Source organism: Malania oleifera, chromosome 8 (genome assembly GCF_029873635.1).
Source record: "Malania oleifera isolate guangnan ecotype guangnan chromosome 8, ASM2987363v1, whole genome shotgun sequence".
Lineage (NCBI taxonomy): Eukaryota > Viridiplantae > Streptophyta > Magnoliopsida > Santalales > Ximeniaceae > Malania > Malania oleifera.
The window spans coordinates 66,863,839-66,876,799 of record NC_080424.1 but is presented as its reverse complement, the minus strand read 5'-3'; positions in this window follow the sequence as shown (position 1 = coordinate 66,876,799).

The following is a 12,961-nucleotide window of genomic DNA, read 5'->3' as shown; positions in this document are numbered from 1 at the left end:
AGGATTTCTTCGGTGAAGTTTGATGTTGTAAAGTTCGATGGAACAAAAAATTTTGGACTCTAGTAGAGGAGAGTTATGGACTTATTGGTGCAACAAGGTATGGTGAAGGCACTATACGAAAAAATAGTTGAGAGGCATGGACGACATGAGTTGGAAGGAGTTGTAAGCGAAATCTGTGGCAACTATTAAACTTTGTTTGGCTAATGACATGATGTATTATGTCATGGATGAAGAATTGTTAGCGCCTGTTTGGATAAAACTAGAGAGTAGGTGCATATCCAAGTCATTGACAAACAAGTTGTATCTTAAACAAAACCTTTATAAGCTTAAGATGACAGAGGGTTTGGATCACAAAAGACCGGATTGTCTAGATAGGAAGAAGGGGAATTTTGAAAATAAAGAAGATTCATCAAACACGGCGAATGTAGTGGAAGAAGGAGACTCTGGGAGCAGTGATAGTGATATGCTCCCAATTTCATCTGGTTCAGATGGTCTCTTGAATTCTTAGATCTTAGACTCAGCGTGCTCTTATTATATGATGTCCAACAAAGACTGATTCACCAGTTATAGATTGGTGAATCCTGGTTCTGTTCTAATGGGAAACGATGCTTCATGCAAAGTTTTCGGAATAGGGAACATCAAAATCAAGATGTATGATGGTGTGGTGAGGACGTTATGTGAGTTAGGCACATACCGAAGTTGAGAAAGAATTTGATTTCATTGGACACTTTAGATTTTAACAGGTTCAGTTAAAAGTCTGAAAGTGAGGTAATGAATTTGAGTAAGGGAGTTCTAACCATAATGAAGTGGCATAAAGTATCGGGGAATATCTATACACTACTAGGTACTATAGTTGTAGGTAGAGTTGCAATTGCAAAGTCTGAGTCGGAAAGTACTATTTTGTGGCATATGCAGTTAGAGCATATGAGTGAGCATGGAATGAAGGAGCTTCACAAGAGAAATCTTTTGAAGTGGGTCAAATCATGCAAGTTGGATTTCTGCAAGTATTGTGTGCTTGGGAAACAGAATTGGGTAGAGTTCATGGTAGCCACACATAAGATGGAGGGAATCCTCGATTACATTCATTTAGATATTTGGGGGCTAGTGAGAGTTGATGATTACTTTGTGAGTTAGAGCATATGCAGTTAGAGCATATGTACTTTGTGAGTTTCATTGATGATTACTCACGAAAGGTCTGGGTATACTTCATGTGGCACAAGTCAGAGACGTTTGTCAAGTTTAAATTATAGAAAACTAAGGTGGAAAACCAGACCAGGAGAAAGATTGAGGGCCTCAAATTAGATAATGGCACTGAGTAAACAAATTTGAACTTTAGAGAGTTGTGCAAGTAGCATGGCACAAGGAGACATTTTACAGTGTGTAAGACACCATAACAAAATGGTGCAACAAAAAGGATGAACCAAACCCTAGTTGAAAGGGCTCGATTTCTTAGGTCATGCTAAGCTCGCAAAGAATTTTTGCACCAAGGCATTGAGTATGACATGTTTCTTGGTTAACCGATCACCAAGGGAATCATAAGATGGGAAAGTTGCTAAGACGGTGTGTACAAGTAACAAGGTAGACTACTCTAGTCTAGGAGTATTTGGGTGTCTAGCCTATGTGCATATGCCTGGTAAGGAGAGATTAAAGTTTGAGGCGAAGTCTAGATGGTACATATTTTTGGGGTATTAGAAAGGTGTGAAAGGATTCAAGCTGTGGGATCCGGTCACAAAATAAGTGGTGAACAGTAAAGGCATAGTTTCCGATGAGAAAGTCATGTTACAGCGTACTTTGGAAAAAAAAGAGAACAGGTACCATAAAACGAGCATGTGGTGGAGGTGGAGTTAGAGACTCAAGGTAGAGATGACAATGGGTAGGATGCTGGGAGTTCTAGCTCGGGAGTCCAACAACATCGCAAAATAGCCATAGATAGACCAGACACATTATTTGGCCACCACCTAAGTATGATTTTGGTGGTCTGGTGTCTTATGCACTTATCACTAGCAGCAGAGATCCTACTACCTTTCAGGAGGCAGTGCACAACCTGGAGAAAAGTAGTTTGATGGGCGTGTTGGCTTTACAAGGCTTAAAATCTTGTTATCTTGTTTTGATGCTAACAAATAAGTGGAATTTAACATATTTGTGATGTTATTTCAAGGCTTACATATGAGAAAGCAAGGTCAAAGTGCTCACAAGGATCAAATGAAGCTTAAATGAGTCAAATCATGGATTTAAAGATGATATATTAAACCTTAAGATTATGAGGACATGAATGAGTTGTTGAAAGCCAAGGAATATTAAAGTCAAAAGAGCCAAAGAAAGGAAAGGTGAGAAATTTCAAAGGATATGGAAGCTTGAAGAAAAGATGAACTCAATCCAAGGACAAAGCATGAAGACTCAAGAACCTAGAATGTTAAGGTCTTAGAAGTCTTATGTAAGTGCTTTAATGTTTAAAATATCATTTGAAATATTTTGAAACTCTTAGGTTAACTTCTTAGACCTAGATACCTTTTAATATACTTGAAAAATATTTTTATAAGGTCAAAAATTATTTTAAAAAGGTTAGAATCATTTTTGGAATGAAAAAGCACCAAAAAGAGTTTTTCCAAATGTTGTCAGTTTTTATATATCCGCATTGAGGTGAATTTTTCTCTATCAAAACCTCCTTATTTTAAAATGTGTTCAACATGAAAGTTGTATAATTTTCTCTTAAATTTCTTTTGACACTAAGAACACCTAATTTAGAGTTATACAGAAAAATTTATGGCTAAAACACTAAAGCAGGGTCATTGCTGTCACACATCTGAACACTGTTCACTGGAGGAACTTCAGCTGTTTGAACAGCACACAGAACTACTTCAGACGTTTGAACTCAATACCTCAGACGTCTAAATATTTTTTGAAAAAAAAATAAAGAAGCAGTAGCTGTTCAGACGTCTGAACCCGACACTTCAGACATTTGAACTTGACACCTCAGACGTCTGAATCCTACTTCAGACTTCTGACCCTGTGTCTAGTTCATTTTTTAAGGGGGTTTAGGAACTTCAGATGAATGAACTTGAATCTTTAGACATATGAACACTGTTCAATGGGAAAAGTTTTTAAATTTTAATATTTTAAAATATAACCGTTTGAGCTCCAAACTTTCTAAAAATTTGGGAAACTCTCAAAGGAAACTTTTGCAACAACGAAACTTGTTTGAAAGCCTATAAATACATGGTTTTGCAAATCAAAACACACCAAGAATTGAAAAATATGTTTTGAGAAGCTGAAAGCACTCTTGTTCTTCCAAAGTTCTCTTGCTCACTCATTGCAAATCTCTTTTGCTGAGATATTCTGAAGTGCTAATCCTTCCTCCTCTGAATTCCTACTGTTAATCCTCATCTAAGAAGGATATTGGTGAATTCTACACTTGAGCTTCATTCTATTTCATATTGATATTTTACATTGAAGTATATAGTACTAAAATTGTACTAACTTGCTCTTTGAGAGAGTATACTTGTACATAGATCTTATCTTGTTTTCCTGTAGTTCTTTGACGTTCCAAGGATTGTTTGGATAATTGGCTAAGCAAGGGGATATCGCTTAGAGAAGCGGGCTCTAGCCTAAAGGAGTGACCGAACGAGGGGACATCGTTTGGAGAAGGCGGGCTCTAGCCTTAACAAAGGAGTGTTGTAAAGGTTTGTTCCACCCGTCAACGGAACAGGTTTAGTGAATCCTTTGGTGGTTTTCCAAAGGCGAGGACGTAGGCTGGGTATAAGCCGAACCTCGTAAAAGTATCTGTCTCATTCTTTCTTTCCCTATTCTTTATTTTTAGTGCATATTTAAATTGCATGGATGGTTTAAATTTGAAAATCATATAAACTATGTATATTTGGAAATCGAACAAACTTAAGGTTTGATTTTGATTTGGGTTGCAGAAACCGAAAGGAAGTACGTTGGTTACACCATATCTTGCAGAAACCATACGGGAGTACATTACTTGGTTAACATCCCAAAGATAAATTTACCGAGAGTTTATTTGAGTTCTAAAAATTTGGAAAGAGTGATTGGATTCATCTATACAGGGCTTTACATCAGCAAGCATAAATTTTCATTCACTACAGGGCTTGGTTCAAATTTGGCTAATATCAACAAACAATCATTTTGAGTTTTTATATTACATAAGTGCTCTGTATTGGCTTGGTTGTTTGCTTTCTAATTATAGTGGATTGGTTTGGTTGAATGATTGGATGTTTGTATGGTTAAGGGTTAAATAAAGAAACTAAGTTCTTGAGTGCTTAACAAATTAAACAAATCAATCACGAATTGGTTAACGGAAATAAAATAAGTTTAAGAATTCTAAAAGGAATTAAAAGAAATTTTTAAAAGCCAATTCAACCCCCCTCTTGGGAAGCTATTCCTAATTTTAGGGCGCTATGGTGGAGGAGATGAAATCACTGGATAAGAATCGGATGTGGGATTTGGTGGAGTTTCCAGCAAGGAATAGGGTGATAGGATGCAAGTGGGTGTATAGGAAGAAAGAAGCCGTTTAAGAAAGGGAGAGAGATAAGTTCAAGGCTCAGTTGGTAGAAAAGGGTTATTTGCAGAGAAAAGGAGTTAATTATAATGAAATCTTCTCCCCTATGGTCAGATACACTTTCATCAGGGTAGTGTTGGGATTGGTTCCGTATTACAATATGCATATAGAGCAGATACACGTAAAGACAACGTTCCTCCATGGTGATTTGGAGGAGCTGATTTACATGTCACGGCCATAAGAGTTTTGTCAACCTAGACAGGAGCACTTGGTTTGTAAATTGAAGAAGTCACTTTATGAGCTAGAGTAGTCTCTGAGGCAGTGGTACAAACGGTTTGACTCCTACATAATCCATATTGGCTATAGGTGGTGTGAGTACAATTGTTGCGTCAATGTGAGGAGTCTTAAGAATGGTTCACTCATATTTTTGTTGCTTTATGTGGATGACATGATGATTGCTATAAGGAATACAACTGAGGTAAATCAGTTGAAGAATCAGTTGAGTATAGAGTTCGACATGAAAGTGTATCTTGAGCTGTATCATTGTACACATCTGCTTAGCGTAAGAAGCACATTTGATTGTACACAAATTATTCATATCTGTTGTATTCTCGACATATGGTCGGAAGAGGGAGACTAGCCCTATGAATAGTCCTAGATTGGCTTAGACCCAGTTAAGAAAGTTAGGTGCATCATCCTGGTAAGGTGTAGGTTGAGGTTAGCCCCGTTAATTGACCTGATTGTAACCGGTGCCGCTCCACCCGTTAAGTGAGCATTAATGAAATCCTTATGTTGGAGAGCCAAGGCGGGGATGTAGGCACAGTTGGCCGAACCTCGATAACATATCCTATGTCGGCTCTCTCTTTCCCTAAACTCTTTATATTTCTGCAATTTAATTTATACACATGTATGTTTATATTTGAATAGTTATATAAATGTTGTGTATGCTTTAAATACTGTGAATGATTTGAAAATACTGAGTCTACTGCATCTGTTTTATATATCTGCTTAGTATTATTTTGTTGGGGTATTGGTATGTGCTTAGACATACCCTAGGTTGGGAATTACTGATTGTGAAACTAAAATCAACCTAAGAAATTTTAATTACCCAATTCACCCCCTCTTGGGTATACACCAAAGCTAACAATTGGTATCAGAGTCTCGTTGTACTAGACTTAAACGTTTTTGCAAAAAGATCGCAATGGCTCGATTTAGTGTATCCCCATTCAGCGAGGGACAGTTACCTACTAGGCCTCTTGTATTTTGTGGTGTCAATTACACCCATTGAAAAATTCGACTCTGCATATTTATAAAATCTATGGATTGGAGGGCCTGGCAGGTGATTGATAAGGGAATTTGTATGCCAGTAGAAAATGATATTAATTTAATGCATGCAAATTCACATGCCATGGATTTATTGTATTGTGCTTTAGATACTGACATTTTTCATGAGATTATGGCATGTAGTTGTGCATAGGAGATCTGGGTTGAGCTTAAAAAGAAGTATGGAGAGAGCCAGGAAAAGGAAATTTCCACTTCAGACGCTCCAAGCCTAAATAATCTAGTAGTGGCTAATCATGAGCCGATTGCATTAGCTAATGAAGAGGTATATGAATCTTACCCTACCTCATTTACTGATTTGTGTAATAAAGCATGTAATGATTCTTATGCGGAAGTCTATGATATATCACATGTTGAATCATCAGTTGCCTCTAATAACTGCTTTGACGATAATGCATGTATTAATTCATGTGATGTTTACTGTGATGATTCCTATGCCAAAACATGTGACAAACTATATGATGAATCATCCATTGTTTTTTATGATAATATTGTTTATGATGCTTGCATTGATTTATTTGAGTATTACTATGATATATTCGATGCCGAATCATGCAATAAATCTAATGATAATGGCATGCCCTTCAACAAGGAACTAGAATGTATTTTCATGAAAATGAATAAGCTTCTAGCTAGGGTGTCTAAATAGAAAATATTTTTGAAAAATGAAAATATAAGGTTGGCAAAACAATTAAAAGATCTAAGAGAGTATCATGTCATCCTTGAAAATAAAAATATTGAAAAGATACTAAAAAATTTCTGTTTGGAGGAAGAAACATATGATTATTCTAGAGTTATAATCAAAATTGAAAATGAAAAGAATAATCATAGCAAACCCTTCAGAGTTAAGAAGAGAAATGTTTTCAAAAAGGGTTCACTTTGTAAATCCCATTGTCATAAATTTTTCCATGCCTCATCTAGCAAAAATAGAGTATGCAAGCACAATCTTTCATGATTATTCAAAACTCACTTGCATTATAAAATGAAATGATACGTTCTATCTACTTGCTCATCCATAAGTTCTGGAGGCTTAGAAAAAGAATGAAATGGATAATCATGAAAGTAAACTCCGTAGGACCAAAGGAAGATTGGGATCTAGTAAAATGTTCAAAATTGTTTTATTCCTTCTTAGATCCTAGGATTAGGTTTAGGGGGCAATGATGACTGTAGGCTTGGGAAGTGGTTGGTGCTTAAAATAAAAATTCTTAGTAGATGCATTCGCTATACACTATACTGAATACTAAGATTATTAGAATTTCAAGCAATATATCTAACCTAAACTTAATGCATACATATCCAAATTATTGGGTAAAATATAAAAAACATTGGCTATAGCATGTTAAAGTAAAATCCACTTCCAAATGGATATAGAATCTTTGCTAGGCAATTAATTTCAAATGCTTAACTCATGCTTAAATATAAATCATCTTAAGTTAAGACATTGTTGTCCATTACACAGAAATGAGCTTTAGGGGGCCATCCTATTCTATATATCTTTGACCATAATCTTATTAATCAAAATCTGGTCATCACTCTAGGTTTAAAGCACTATTAATCATAAATGACTAATATATACTGAGTGCTCATCATAAGACATCCCTTCTACTCACCATCTATATCCTTGCTTCATAATTATAATTATATCTAGAGGATACATACCACTGTCCAAATATCTGTATTCAAAAATTTATACTCTCCTTGTTGCTCTTTGCTTATATCTAGACATGATTACTAAGCACGAAAATATTTTAGAAAATGTCCACTCATTCTAAATACTCTTCTGAACTCAATAATGATTTTATTGTTAAGAGTGCTTAAATTTTCTTCACAAGCTCTCAAACTTTAAATCAAATAATTTAGAGCTTCATCTTTGTGAACCTTAAATGGCTAATATAATTGCTATAGGTTTCAACATATATGGAAATGCAAATGACTGAAAAACCTATGAATGACTTTTAAAAATGAAAAGCCATCTGAACTCGTGCCTCTCACATATTGAAAATCATAAGAAAAGAGGCAGACATTGGCTTATCACTTTAATGAATATTCATTGTGACTTTTTGGTCTGATAAGCCTAAAGCATTGATGCCAAGTCTAAATCCATTGAAAATCTTAGGAACCTGGGCTAAAATATTTGGAGAAGCAGGGGGAGTATTTATTTTCAAAATTTCATGACTCTTTTGAATGCTCTCATTATTATATTTCCATATGCCTTTATGAAAAGCAATATAGCACTAAACTCATAACTATCTACTGTTGTTCATTGTTCATATTATATCTTGATGGATAGTGATTTGTGATTATCTAGTATTGTGAACTATTATTGAATATACTGTTTGATAATACTGGATTGCATGGAACGCCATCTGCAAGGTTTTTGCAGAAACTTATTTACTTGCATGCTTGTATGGAATGCTAACTGCATGATTGATGCAGTGTGTTGTGTATTGCATGCTGGTAGTAAAAATAGGTTCTCGCTTGCTCAAACTGAATTATTTTGAATTGATTACTTGAATCTATTAGGTCATGGTGCATACAAAGTTGGGAAAGGTTCAATTTATAGTTAGCATGCTGCCGAAATTTCGGTAGAATTTTCCCAAAACAAATCCATGTACAAAAATGATTATGATGATAAAAATGTTAAAATATTTTTGAAATGATGAGTGAAAACTTAAAATAGAAATATCAAAATTTCATCCTAGCATAATCATCGAATAGTTAGAGGAGCTCAGCTCAATCCCTAGAGAAAAAATGCATCATGCTTTACTTTTTGAATATTGAGGCTCTTCTAAGAACCATGAATATCATATCCCGCTTTTAAAGCTCTACGTTTTGATATATAGATTGTTCTCGGTTATGTGCTTTATTTCATGTATATATTCTTTGATGCATTTTGAAGGCTCTAGGGAGACTATATTGGTTGCCATGTTTGAAATAAATCAGTTAATATTCAATGTAGTTATGTTAAAAGTTCTCAACTGATTGCTTATACTACTAGGCATAATGGAACAATTCTCTATCTAGTATAAGCAGTTTATTGTATCTAAGTTAGAATTCAAATTGATAGGGGAAGCATCTAAAGTTAAAATGCCTATCATATTATGCTTATAAACTTTTTAGCTTAGATCTATTTTTGAAATCATGTGTGGCATGTGCTTAAATGTAATGTTCTTATTGAAAATCATAATTTGAAACGCGTTGATTTGCCATAGTCATTTGATTTGCCATATGATCTTTCATTTGTCTGTTAATATCTTCTTTGGAACCATATGGTTATGATTCTGGTTATATTTTCATTGGTGCCTAATTGATAAACCAAAATAATGTTTGCTTGCTTGCATTAAATTAAAGTCTCCTTTCAGCAAGTAACCCCCTCTATTTTTTTTAAAAAAACATAAAAAGGGGATATATATATATATATATATATATATTTATTTATTTACATATACTTTTTTTGGCAAGAAATATTCTCAAAACTTAAAATTCTTATTTCTTGCCTTGTTATTTATATATCTATATATATGTCTTAAATTGCATAACTGGTTCGGTTACTACACATGAAAATGCATGCGAACTAGTTAGATCATGTTTATGCTCAAACCTATTTCTTATGCCGCATGTCTTCAAATTCCAATTTTTTGTGGGTCTTATGAAATACTTAAATTGCCATGGTTTGAGAATACTTTTGGTCTGACTATGGTTTTCATGTCATTTAAATCATTTTAATAACCAGTTATGGTTTGTGTGCTAAATTGTTATATCTCATGCTTTATGAGGCTATCTTTGTCATTCATTTTGCATTGTATGACTATCATATCTCTTGCATGATTGATAATTATATTTATGTTTTGATAATACTAAATCATTTTGAGTAAGTAGTTGTGGATATCTTGAAAATATATTACTCAATCAGGTCATTTGTATACAAGTATTTTAGGGAAAATGTTATGTTTTCAAACGGCATACTGTCGAATTTTCTAAAAACATTTTCCAAACATATCTTATATTTAGATGATTATTTGCTTATTTAGGCCCTTTTTGCTGTTGCCAAAAGGGGGAGAAGTAGGCAAGTATTTGTTATCATAGAAAAGGGGGAGATTGTTGACCTTATAAGTCACACCCAGTTTTGATAATGACAAATACTCGTTATATTTTATGGCTATCTAGTTTGTGTGCAGGTGTATATATTTGCAAATCAAGTTGATGGCACATGAAGTGAAGACCTGAAGACCCTGAAAAGTATTTCATGTTGTATTGTAATTTATATGTATCATTTTGGGTCTGTAATAATTAATGCCTTACCTGCATGGTAGGATAGATAAGCTCAATACCATAGATGGACCTTAGGGATCACCCTTCGGTCGACTGACGCTAGATTTTTAGGGTATATACTCAAAGGCCTTAGATCGACCATAGGACCTGAAAAGCAAGGTGGAGTCCCAAGAGGAGGGGGGTGAATTGGATTCTAAAAATTTCTTTTAATTCCTTTTGAGAATTCTTAAAACTTCTTTTATTTCTTTTACACAGTTCTTGACTTGTTTGTTTAACTCTTTAATCACTCAAGAACTTAAATTCTTTTATCCAATTAACAACACTTTTGCTTAGCCAAACAAGTAATCAATTATTCAACCAAACCAATCAAGCACAATGTTTAAACCAAACAACCAAATGATTTGTCAAGTATAAGTTAACTACAGCACTCTTTGGAATATAAACACAAACCACTAAATATTGAACTTTAAACCATTCAATCACAATATAGCTTATATTATTAGCCTTGGATATAAAATTGAATTAAGACCTGTATGAATGGATTTGTTTCTTCAATATGATGTGCAATATAACATCCAATCAACACAATATTCACACTCTTCCCAAAATTCAGAACTCAACTAAACTCTCAGTTAATTTATCTTTGGGATGTTAACCAAGAAATGTACTCCCGTATGGTTTTCACAAGATATGGTATAACCAACGTACTCCCTTTCGGCTTCCACAACCCAAATCAAAATCAGACTTCAAGTTTACTTGATTTCGTAGTATATATGGTTTCCAATTTAAACCATCCACGCAAATTAAATATGCTGAAAATAAAGAGTAAGGGAAAGAGAGAGGAACACAAGATTTTATGAGGTTTGGCTTCAACACAGCCTACATCCTCACCCTTGGCAAACCACCAAAGGGTTCCACTGTCGCAGTTCCTTAACCAGGGGGGAACAAAACCTTGACACACTCCTTCAGTAGGCTAGAGTCCGCCTCTCCAAACGATGTCCCCTTGTTCGGTCACTCCTTAATTAGGCTAGGGCCCAACTCTCTAAGCAATATCCTCTTGCTTAGCCAACGATCCAAACACCTTGAACCGTCCAAGAACTACAAAAGATATGAAGAAAATAGTGCGTACAAAGCACTCTTAAAATCAAGTAGATTAGTACAATTTCAGCTCTAGGTACTTCAATAATTTAAATACCACAAAGAAATAGAATTGAAGCTCAAAAGTAGAACTCACCAAGGGTTCCTATGTGATTTGAGAAAATTCAATATGAGAACCTTGGGTTGGTATTTCAATGGCAATTCAGATGATCTCTCTTCAGCAAGAGTTTGAGAATTCCAAAGCTTTGAAAGAGGTTGAGAGATTTGATACAAGTGTGCTGTGTAATTGCTTGTATCTTTTTAATCTTGAGATTAAGTAAATATTTATAGACATTTTAGGCTTAGTTTCCTTGTTCCCTAAGTGACTTGAAGTGTCCTCCAAGTTTTTACAACGTTCTTATTTGAAAAATCATTTTTTGAAAATTTCCCATTGGAGTTTAAAAATTCTAAAACTCGTGGACTCGGTTGGATAGGCGACTGGGTAGTGCAAATTCACAGGGTCAGTCGGCTGGATAGGTGGCTAACACCCTACTGTCTCTCAAAAGTTAATTCAAGGAATGGTTAGTCGGCTGGCGAGACACAGTTCATTTTTGGTCAGTCGACTAGCTGTTAGTTGGCTGGGTGATTTTACCTTTGCTGAGTCAGTCGGTTGGACAGATATTATTTCTATTCTTTTCTGTCTGTCGGCTGACTAAACCAAGGTCTTTTTGGTCAGTCGGCTAGGCAGACCATTATTTGTTTTTTTCCTTTTTGGTTTTTCAAATTTAGTTTCGCTCATATGTTTTGATCTTTCATAAAACCATTTTCCGGGGTTTTTAAAAGGTCTCTAAGTCCATATAACATCCCCTAAAGAGCTCCAACAATATTTCAAAAGATATATAAATATTAAAGCACTTACATGAGGACTTCTTAACTTTTTTTTTATTCTTGAAAACTTTGAGTCTCCATGCTTTGGTCTTTTCATCTTCAAGCTTTAAGATACTTCAAGCTTTTCATTGAGTTCTTCTTTATCTTCAAGCTTTACCTTTGATGCTTGATGTCTTGAAGAAACTTTCACTTGACTTGTCTTTAATTTCCTAGCTTGTATCCATGACAAATGTGAGTGATAAGATATATTTACCTGAAATAGAATCACTCAACAACACATGTTAAACCGTCTACATTTGTTATCATCAAAACAAGATTGAAAACCTAATTAGGCCAACAATCTCCCCCTTTTTGATGATGACAAATGAGAAGCAGCGATAGGGATAAAACTCCCCCTAACTATATGGATTCCTTATCATGTGCTCAAAGTCATAGATATCAATATACGCAAGATCCTCAATATCATAAATATGCCATATTCCATAAATCTTCCATACATGCCATATTCCATAACTCTTCCATACATCCTAGATGCACATACATCATTTTCAATCATATCATTTATAAGGATAAACATTCCACACATAAATAGATATAATTCCATACATAAATAATCGTACATTCCATATTCCATACATAGAATTCAAACACTTCTATCTTTGCTTTTCACAAACTCTCCCCCTTTGGACATTAATCAAAAAGAAGGGGAAATAAGCAATACAACCAAGCTAAGTGTTTTATCATTACATACCGAAATACAAGCAAAAAGTTACAAATATGAAATTTTCAAGAAACACATCACATCAGTTATCATCCGCTTCATCTTCTTCTTCTTCTTCTCTAGAATCTTCATCTTCACCTTCT